The sequence below is a fragment of the Rutidosis leptorrhynchoides genome, chromosome 1, assembly GCF_046630445.1.
Source record: "Rutidosis leptorrhynchoides isolate AG116_Rl617_1_P2 chromosome 1, CSIRO_AGI_Rlap_v1, whole genome shotgun sequence".
NCBI classification, from domain to species: Eukaryota; Viridiplantae; Streptophyta; class Magnoliopsida; order Asterales; family Asteraceae; genus Rutidosis; species Rutidosis leptorrhynchoides.
In genome coordinates, this window is record NC_092333.1 from 632884674 (window position 1) to 632895567 (window position 10894).

The window sequence follows — 10894 nt, forward strand, 5'->3', positions numbered from 1 at the left end:
AAGTTTTCAAAGTGTGCATTTTGGTTGGAAGAAGTTCAATTCCTCGGTCACATAGTGAACAAAGAAGGTATTAAGGTGGATCCGGCAAAGATAGAAACTGTTGAAAAGTGGGAAACCCCGAAAACTCCGAAACACATACGCCAGTTTTTAGGACTAGCTGGTTACTACAGAAGGTTCATCCAAGACTTTTCCAGAATAGCAAAACCCTTGACTGCATTAACGCATAAATGGAAGAAATTTGAATGGAATGATGAACAAGAGAAAGCGTTTCAGTTATTGAAGAAAAAGCTAACTACGGCACCTATATTTTCATTGCCTGAAGGGAATGATGATTTTGTGATTTATTGTGACGCATCAAAGCAAGGTCTCGGTTGTGTATTAATGCAATGAACGAAGGTGATTGCTTATGCGTCTAGACAATTGAAGATTCACGAACAAAATTATACGACGCATGATTTGGAATTAGGCGCGGTTGTTTTTGCATTAAAGACTTGGAGGCACTACTTATATGGGGTCAAAAGTATTATATATACCGACCACAAAAGTCTTCAACACATATTTAATCAGAAACAACTAAATATGAGGCAGCATAGGTGGATTGAATTATTGAATGATTACGACTTTGAGATTTGTTACCACCCGGGGAAGGCAAATGTGGTAGCCGATGCCTTGAGCAGGAAGGACAGAGAACCCATTCGAGTAAAATCTATGAATATAATGATTCATAATAACCTTACTACTCAAATAAAGGAGGCGCAACAAGGAGTTTTAAAAGAGGGAAATTTAAAGGATGAAATACCCAAAGGATCGGAGAAGCATCTTAATATTCGGGAAGACGGAACCCGGTATAGGGCTGAAAGGATTTGGGTACCAAAATTTGGAGATATGAGAGAAATGGTACTTAGAGAAGCTCATAAAACCAGATACTCAATACATCCTGGAACGGGGAAGATGTACAAGGATCTCAAGAAATATTTTTGGTGGCCGGGTATGAAAGCCGATGTTGCTAAATACGTAGGAGAATGTTTGACGGGTTTTAAGGTCAAAGCTGAGCATCAGAAACCATCAGGTCTACTTCAACAACCCGAAATCCCGAAATGGAAATGGGAAAACATTACCATGGATTTCATCACTAAATTGCCAAGGACTGCAAGTGGTTTTGATACTATTTGGGTAATAGTTGATCGTCTCACCAAATCAGCACACTTCCTGCCAATAAGAGAAGTTGACAAGATGGAGAAGTTAGCACGACTGTATTTGAAGGAAGTCGTCTCCAGACATGGAATACCAATCTCTATTATCTCTGATAGGGATGGTAGATTTATTTTAAGATTCTGGCAGACATTACAACAATCATTAGAAACTCGTCTAGATATGAGTACTGCCTATCATTCACAAACTGATGGGCAGAGCGAAAGGACGATACAAACGCTTGAAGATATGCTACGAGCATGTGTTATTGATTTCGGAAACAGTTGGGATCGACATCTACCGTTAGCAGAATTTTCCTACAACAACAGCTACCATTCAAGCATTGAGATGGCGCCGTTTGAAGCACTTTATGGTAGAAAGTGCAGGTCTCCGATTTGTTGGAGTGAAGTGGGGGATAGACAGATTACGGGTCCGGAGATTATACAAGAAACTACCGAGAAGATCATCCAAATTCAACAACGGTTGAAAACCGCCCAAAGTCGACAAAAGAGCTGCGCTGACATTAAAAGAAAAGATATAGAATTTGAAATTGGAGAGATGGTCATGCTTAAAGTTGCACCTTGGAAAGGCGTTGTTCTATTTGGTAAACGAGGGAAATTAAATACAAGGTATATTGGACCATTCAAGATTATTGATCGTGTCGGACCAGTAGCTTACCGACTTGAGTTACCTCAACAACTCGCGGCTATACATAACACTTTCCATGCCTCGAATTTGAAGAAATGTTTTGCTAAAGAAGATCTCACTATTCCGTTAGATGAAATCCAAATCAACGAAAAACTTTAATTCATCGAAGAACCCGTCAAAATAATGGATCGTGAGGTTAAAAGACTTAAGCAAAACAAGATACCAATTGTTAAGGTTCGATGGAATGCTCGTAGAGGACCCGAGTTCACCTGGGAGCGTGAAGATCAGATGAAGAAGAAATACCCGCATCTATTTCCAGAAGATTCGTCAACACCTTCAACAGCTTAAAATTTCGGGACGAAATTTATTTAACGGGTAGGTACTGTAGTGACCCGAACTTTTCCATGTTTATATATATTAATTGAGATTGATATTTACATGATTAAATGTTTCCAACATGTTAAGCAATCAAACTTGTTAAGACTTGATTAATTGAAATATGTTTCATATAGACAATTGACCACCCAAGTTGACCGGTGATTCACGAATGTTAAAACTTGTAAAAACTATATGATGACATATATATGGATATATATATAGTTAACATGATACTATGATAAGTAAACATATCATTAAGTATATTAACAATGAACTACATATGTAAAAACAAGACTACTAACTTAATGATTTTTAAACGAGACATATATGTAACGATTATCGTTGTAAAGACATTTAATGTATATATATCATATTAAGAGATATTCATACATGATAATATCATGATAATATAATAATTTAAAATCTCATTTGATATTATAAACATTGGGTTAACAACATTTAACAAGATCGTTAACCTAAAGGTTTCAAAACAATACTTACATGTAACGACTAAGGATGACTTAACGACTCAGTTAAAATGTATATACATGTAGTATTTTAATATGTATTTATACACTTTTGAAAGACTTCAATACACTTATCAAAATACTTCTACTTAACAAAAATGCTTACAATTACATCCTCGTTCAGTTTCATCAACAATTCTACTCGTATGCACCCGTATTCGTACTCGTACAATACACAGCTTTTAGATGTATGTACTATTGGTATATACACTCCAATTATCAGCTCTTAGCAGCCCATGTGAGTCACCTAACACATGTGGGAACTATCATTTGGCAACTAGCATGAAATATCTAATAAAATTACAAAAATATGAGTAATCATTCATGACTTATTTACATGAAAACAAAATTACATATCCTTTATATCTAATCCATACACCAACAACCAAAAACACCTACAAATACTTTAATTTTTCAATTTTCTTCATCTAATTGATCTCTCTCAAGTTCTATCTTCAAGTTCTAAGTGTTCTTCATATATTCTACAAGTTCTAGTTACATAAAATCAAGAATACTTTCAAGTTTGCTAGCTCACTTCCAATCTTGTAAGGTGATCATCCAACCTCAAGAAATCTTTGTTTCTTACAGTAGGTTATCATTCTAATACAAGGTAATAATCATATTCAAACTTTGTTTCAATTTCTATAACTATAACAATCTTATTTCAAGTGATGATCTTACTTGAACTTGTTTTCATGTCATGATTCTGCTTCAAGAACTTCGAGCCATCCAAGGATCCGTTGAAGCTAGATCCATTTTTCACTTTTCCAGTAGGTTTATCCAAGGAACTTATGGTAGTAATGATGTTCATAACATCATTCGATTCATACATATAAAGCTATCTTATTCGAAGGTTTAAACTTGTAATCACTAGAACATAGTTTAGTTAATTCTAAACTTGTTCGCAAACAAAAGTTAATCCTTCTAACTTGACTTTTAAAATCAACTAAACACATGTTCTATATCTATATGATATTCTAACTTAATGATTTAAAACCTGGAGACACGAAAAACACCGTAAAACCGGATTTACACCGTCGTAGTAACACCGCGGGCTGTTTTGTGTTAGTTAATTAAAAACTATGATAAACTTTGATTTAAAAGTTGTTATTCTGAGAAAATGATTTTTATTATGAACATGAAACTATATCCAAAAATTATGGTTAAACTCAAAGTGGAAGTATGTTTTCTAAAATGGTCATCTAGACGTCGTTCTTTCGACTGAAATGACCACCTTTACAAAAACGACTTGTAACTTATTTTTCCGACTATAAACCTATAATTTTTCTGTTTAGATTCATAAAATAGAGTTCAATATGAAACCATAGCAATTTGATTCACTCAAAACGGATTTAAAATGAAGAAGTTATGGGTAAAACAAGATTGGATAATTTTTCTCATTTTAGCTACGTGAAAATTGGTAACAAATCTATTCCAACCATAACTTAATCAACTTGTATTGTATATTATGTAATCTTGAGATACCATAGACACGTATACAATGTTTCGACCTATCATGTCGACACATCTATATATATTTCGGAACAACCATAGACACTCTATATGTGAATGTTGGAGTTAGCTATACAGGGTTGAGGTTGATTCCAAAATATATATAGTTTGAGTTGTGATCAATACTGAGATACGTATACACTGGGTCGTGGATTGATTCAAGATAATATTTATCGATTTATTTCTGTACATTTAACTGTGGACAACTAGTTGTAGGTTACTAACGAGGACAGCTGACTTAATAAACTTAAAACATCAAAATATATTAAAAGTGTTGTAAATATATTTTGAACATACTTTGATATATATGTATATATTGTTATAGGTTCGTGAATCAACCAGTGGCCAAGTCTTACTTCCCGACGAAGTAAAAATCTGTGAAAGTGAGTTATAGTCCCACTTTTAAAATCTAATATTTTTGGGATGAGAATACATGCAGGTTTTATAAATGATTTACAAAATAGACACAAATACGTGAAACTACATTCTATGGTTGAATTATCGAAATCGAATATGCCCCTTTTAAGTCTGGTAATCTAAGAATTAGGGAATAGACACCCTAATTGACGCGAATCCTAAAGATAGATCTATTGGGCCTAACAAACCCCATCCAAAGTACCGGATGCTTTAGTACTTCAAAATTTATATCATATTCGAAGGGTGTCCCGGAATGATGGGGATATTCTTATATATGCATCTTGTTAATGTCGGTTACCAGGTGTTCACCATATGAATGATTTTTATCTCTATGTATGGGATGTGTATTGAAATATGAAATCTTATGGTCTATTATTATGATTTATATATATATATATATATATATATATATATATATATATATATATATATATATATATATATATATATATATATATATATATATATATATATATATATATATATATAGGTTAAACCTATAACTCACCAACATTTTTGTTGACGTTTTAATCATGTTTATTCTCAGGTGATTATTAAGAGCTTCCGCTGTCGCATACTTAAATAAGGACGAGATTTGGTGTCCATGCTTGTATGATATTGTGTAAAAACTGCATTCAAGAAACTTATTTTGTTGTAACATATTTGTATTGTAAATCATTATGTAATGGTCGTGTGTAAACAGGATATTTTAGATTATCATTATTTGATAATCTACGTAAAGCTTTTTAAACCTTTATTGATGAAATAAAGGTTATGGTTTATTTTAAAATGAATGCAGTCTTTGAAAAACGTCTCATATAGAGGTCAAAACCTCGCAACGAAATCAATTAATATGGAACGTTTTTAATCAATAAGAACGGGACATTTCAGTTGGTATCCGAGCGTTGGTCTTAGAGAACCAGAATTTTGCATTAGTGTGTCTTATCGAGTTTGTTAGGATGCATTAGTGAGTCTGGACTTCGACCGTGTTTACTTGAAAAATGATTGCTTAACAAATTTTGTTGGAAACTATATATTTTTAACATGTGAATATTATGTGATATATTAATCTCTTAACGCGTTTGATATTATGTGATAGATGTCTACCTCTAGAACAAGTCCCATTGACTCACCTAATAATAATGAAGAGTCAAATGTAAATTGGAATGATTCGTGGACTGATTCACAAGTTCCCGAAGAGGAACCGGAAGAAGAGTCGGAACCGGAAGAAGAATCGGAACCGGAAGAAGAATTGGAACCGGATGAAGAAATAGAACCGGTGGGGGAAATAATAAAACGGTTAAGTAAAAGAAAATCCTCAACTTTAAGTAGAACCGGAAGAAGAATCGGAACCGACACTACTTGCTCCGCCATTACTCGTTCCGACACCATTTGTTCCTTTCGTTCTGTTAACCCCTGGTCCGTAGACCTCACACTTCGCCGCGCTATGACCATTTCTTTTACACTTGTTGCAAAATTTGGTGCAGAACCCCGAGTGATACTTTTCACACCTTTGGCATAGCTGCTTCTAATTGTTGTTGTTGTTGTTGCGGTTGTTATTGTTGTTGGGATGATTGTTGTAGTTGCTGTTGTTGTTGTTGTTGTTGTTGTTGGGTCGTTTGTTGTAGTTGCGATTGATGTTGCGATTGTTGGGATAATTGTTGCGATTATTATTGTAATTGCTGTTGTTGTTGTATTGGTGATTCTTATCACTGTTTTCCTCCCACTTTCTTTTGACTTGCTTCACATTGGCCTCTTCAGCCGTTTGTTCTTTAATTCTTTCCTCAATCTGGTTTACTAGTTTGTGAGCCATTCTACATGCCTGTTGTATGGAGGCGGGCTCGTGTGAACTTATATCTTCTTGGATTCTTTCCGGTAATCCTTTCACAAACGCGTCGATCTTCTCTTCCTCATCTTCGAACGCTCCCGGACACAATAGGCACAATTATGTGAATCGTCTTTCGTACGTGGTAATATCAAATCCTTGGGTTCGTAACCCTCTAAGTTCTGTCTTGAGCTTATTGACCTCGGTTCTGGGACGGTACTTCTTGTTCATCAAGTGCTTGAATGCTGACCACGGTAGTGCGTACGCATCATCTTGTCCCACTTGCTCTAGATAGGTATTCCACCATGTTAACGCAGAACCTGTGAAGGTATGCGTAGCGTACTTCACTTTGTCCTCATCAGTACACTTACTTATGGCAAACACCGATTCGACCTTATCGGTTCACCGTTTTAATCCGATCGTTCCTTCGGTTCCATCAAATTCCAAAGGTTTGCAGGCAGTGAATTCTTTGTAGGTGCATCCTACACGATTTCCTGTACTACTAGATCCAAGGTTATTGTTGGTATGTAGCGCAGCCTGTACTGCGGCTATGTTTGAAGCTAGAAAAGTACGGAATTCCTCTTCATTCATATTCACGGTGTGTCGAGTAGTCGGTGCCATTTCCTTCAAAATAGTCAAATGGAACAAGTTAATCATACAGAATATTAAGAGTAGTTAATAGTATTTCGTAGCATAATATGAACTCATTTATAAAAGCTTTTTCTTCATATTAACGTTTTATAAGTTTAAATTCGGGTAGTACCTACCCGTTAAGTTCATACTTAGTAGCTAATATACAATTCAACTACTACAATTCTATATGAAAAACTGATTATAATAATATTTCGCGTTCAAGCTTTTATACAATATTTTACAAACTTACAATACCGCTTATTTTACATAAAGCATGAAATATAGCACACAATAACTTTGATACAAGATAGTTGTGAAGATAATTCTAGCTAGTACACAAGTCGTTCAGCAGAGGCAATAAAGACACGTAATTCATACTTCCAGAAACAAGTCATGCATTCTGGTTTTACTAGGACTACTTCCCATCCTTGGTCTTGTAGAACATAACCGTTATGGCCGTTGATAAGACAGCGTGTTGTAACGTCGTCAAAGGGACGAGGGTTACGTAATGACCAACAGTCTCGTAATAACCTAAAAACCTCATTTCTTACCCCAATTACCGACTCCGTCACTTGTGGGAACGTTTTGTTTAATAGTTGTAGCCCGATGTTCTTGTTCTCACTTTGGTGAGAAGCGAACAGTACTAACCCGTAAGCATAACATGCTTCTTTATGTTGCATGTTAGCCGCTTTTTCTAAATCACGAAGTCCTATATTCGGATATATTGAGTCAAAATAATTTCTTAACCCGTTGCGTAAAATAGCATTTGGGTTCCCCGCAATATATGCGTCAAAGTAAACACATCGTAACTTATGGGTTTCCCAATGTGATATCCCCCATCTTTCAAACGAAAGTCTCTTATAAACCAAGACATTCTTGGAACGTTCTTCGAATGTCTTACAAACTGATTTCGCCGTAAATAGTTGTGCCGAAGAATTCTGACCGACTCTAGACAAGATTTCATCAATCATGTCTCCGGGTAGGTCTCTTAAAATATTGGGTTGTCTATCCATTTTGTGTTTTTATACTGTAAAATAGACAAGAGTTAGATTCATAAAAAAAAAATACTTATTAATACAAGCAATTTTTACATATATCATAAAGCATAAGCACACTATATTACATATATTACACCACACGAATACAACTATCTTATTCCGACTCGCTCGTTTCTTCTTCTTCGGTTTCGGTTCATTTTGCCAAGTTTCTAGGGATATATGATGTTCCCCTAATACGAGCTGTCGTTTTCCACAACGGTTTAGAAAAACCTGGTGGTTTAGAGGTTCCCGGGTCATTGTTACAACTTAAGGGCTTCGGGGGTTGACGATACATATAAAGTTCATCGGGGTTGGAATTAGATTTCTCTATTTTTATGCCCTTTCCCTTATTATTTTCTTTTGCCTTTTTAAATTAAGTTGGGGTAATTTCTATAACATCATCGGAATTCTCGTCGGAATCCGATTCATCGGAGAATTGGTAATCCTCCCAATATTTTGCTTCCTTGGCGGAAACACCATTGACCATAATTAACCTTGGTCGGTTGGTTGAGGATTTTCTTTTACTTAACCGTTTTATTATTTCCCCCACCGGTTCTATTTCCTCCTCCGGTTCCTCCTCTTCCGGTTCTGATTCTTCTTCCGATTCTTCTTCGGGAACTTGTGAATCAGTCCAATATATATTCGACTCTTCGTTATTATTAGGTGAGTCAATGGTATTTTTGCTAGAGGTAGACATCTATCACACAATATCAAACATGTTAAGAGATTAATATATCACATAATATATACATGTTAATAATATATAGTTTCCAACAAAAATGTTAAGCAATCATTTTTAAAGAAAACACAGTCGAAGTCCAGACTCACTAATGCATCCTAACAAACTCGATAAGACACACTAATGCAAATTTTCTGGTTCTCTAAGACCAACGCTCGGATACCAACTGAAATGTCCCGTTCTTATTGATTAAAAACGTTCCATATTAATTGATTTCGTTGCGAGGTTTTGACCTCTATATGAGACGTTTTTCAAAGACTGCATTCATTTTTAAAACAAACCATAACCTTTATTTCATAAATAAAGGTTTAAAAAGCCTTACGTAGATTATCAAATAATGATAATCTAAAATATCCTGTTTACACACGACCATTACATAATGGTTTACAATACAAATATGTTACATCGAAATCAGTTTCTTGAATGCAGTTTTTACACAATATCATACAAACATGGACTCCAAATCTTGTCCTTATTTTAGTATGCAACAGCGGAAGCTCTTAGTATTCACCTGAGAATAAACATGCTTTAAACGTCAACAAAAATGTTGGTAAGTTATAGGTTTAACCTATATATATCAAATCGTAACAATAGACCACAAGATTTCATATTTCAATACACATCCCATACATAGAGATAAAAATCATTCATATGGTGTACACCTGGTAACCGACATTAACAAGATGCATATATAAGAATATCCCCATCATTCCGGGACACCCTTCGGATATGATATAAATTTCGAAGTACTAAAGCATCCGGTACTTTGGATGGGGTTTGTTAGGCCCAATAGATCTATCTTTAGGATTTGCGTCAATTAGGGTGTCTGTTCCCTAATTCTTAGATTACCAGACTTAATAAAAATGGGCATATTCGATTTCGATAATTCAACCATAGAATGTAGTTTCACGTACTTGTGTCTGTTTTGTAAATCATTTATAAAACCTGCATGTATTCTCATCCCAAAAATATTAGATTTTAAAAGTGGGACTATAACTCACTTTCACAGATTTTTACTTCGTCGGGTAGTAAGACTTGGCCACTGGTTGATTCACGAACCTATAACAATATATACATATATATCAAAGTATGTTCAAAATATATTTACAACACTTTTAATATATTTTGATGTTTTAAGTTTATTAAGTCAGCTGTCCTCGTTAGTAACCTACAACTAGTTGTCCACAGTTAGATGTCCAGAAATAAATCGATAAATATTATTTTGAATCAATCCACGACCCAGTGTATACGTATCTCAGTATTGATCACAACTCAAACTATATATATTTTGGAATCAACCTCAACCCTGTATAGCTAACTCCAACATTCACATATAGAGTGTCTATGGTTGTTCCGAAATATATATAGATGTGTCGACATGATAGGTCGAAACATTGTATACGTGTCTATGGTATCTCAAGATTACATAATATACATTACAAGTTGATTAAGTTATGGTTGGAATAGATTTGTTACCAATTTTCACGTAGCTAAAATGAGAAAAATTATCCAATCTTGTTTTACCCATGACTTCTTCATTTTAAATCCGTTTTGAGTGAATCAAATTGCTATGGTTTTATATTGAACTCTATTTTATGAATCTAAACAGAAAAAGTATAGGTTTATAGTCGGAAAAATAAGTTACAAGTCATTTTTGTAAAGGTAGTCATTTCAGTCGAAAGATCGACGTCTAGATGACCATTTTAGAAAACATACTTCCACTTTGAGTTTAACCATAATTTTTGGATATAGTTTCATGTTCATAATAAAAATCATTTTCCCAGAATAACAACTTTTAAATCAAAGTTTATCATAGTTTTTAATTAACTAACCCAAAACAGCCCGCGGTGTTACTACGACGGCGTAAATCCGATTTTACGGTGTTTTTCGTGTTTCCAGGTTTTAAATCATTAAGTTAGCATATCATATAGATATAGAACATGTGTTTAGTTGATTTTAAAATTCATGTTAGAAGGATTAACTAAAC